At 42.4% G+C, this 761-nt stretch overlaps 1 long non-coding RNA gene across 1 annotated transcript; it reads left to right on the top strand.

Annotated features, from left to right (window-relative positions):
- The first annotated feature begins 6 nt into the window (after positions 1-6).
- Positions 7-579, top strand: LOC108449415. The gene is made up of 2 exons (XR_001865582.1): positions 7-104; positions 267-579. It is a non-coding gene; the product is annotated as an uncharacterized LOC108449415 (long non-coding RNA).
- The last annotated feature ends 182 nt before the right edge of the window (positions 580-761 follow it).

The raw sequence follows: 761 nt of genomic DNA, 5'->3' as shown, positions 1-761 counted from the left end.
CAGGCAGCTTCTTGCTCACTCACTCCCTTGCCAGCCCCATCAGGGAGGCAATCGGAGGAGCAGAAGTGAAAAACCTGTGGCCTGAGAAAAAGTTGTTTTAGTAGGTAAGCCAAAAGGTGTGCATGCAAGCAAAGCAAACAAGGAATTAATTCATTGCTTTTTCAAAGTCAGGTTTACAATGTTTGAAATATCCAAGCCAAGACTTTCTGTTGTTTTTCTACTCCCTTTTTTATTACATCTAAATAAAGTTCTTATCTTTAATGCAGGAAAACATATCATAGTCAAACTGAAACTGAAACTCCTTTTTGGATTCCTGGAAATGGATTTGAAGCTTATTTCACAGCTAAGCTAAGGATATGGTTATACAACAACTTGTAGGCTTCAGCTTTTCTCTACTCACTGCATTCTGTCTGCAGCCCCTGATAAGGGAGCACTGTGTGAGGGCAGTGTATGGACCTCTCACATCTCTAATTAGCCCTGTAAGGGAAGAATACTGGAATTAATTCATCTGAGGAATTGTCTTGTTGTTCATGAAAGCTGTAACATTTCAAACATTTCACTACATGTGGCAGTTTGCAATTGTATCGTGCTTCTCTTTGCAGTCAGGAGGACGTTGGCTCATTATGGGCTGCCTTTCCACTGATCCTGGTGGGTGCAGTGACAGGATTTGGTGGAACACTGCCTGAAGCATGAGGTGAGAGTGTGAGGAGGAGCAGCAGAATCCATCACTTGCTGTATTCACGACTTCTGAGCCTTTCTAG

Source organism: Corvus brachyrhynchos, unplaced genomic scaffold (assembly GCF_000691975.1).
Source record: "Corvus brachyrhynchos isolate BGI_N302 unplaced genomic scaffold, ASM69197v1 C11685659, whole genome shotgun sequence".
Taxonomy (NCBI): domain Eukaryota; kingdom Metazoa; phylum Chordata; class Aves; order Passeriformes; family Corvidae; genus Corvus; species Corvus brachyrhynchos.
The sequence above is the reverse complement of the archived record's forward strand: the minus strand, read 5'-3'. Positions and strand labels throughout refer to the sequence as shown.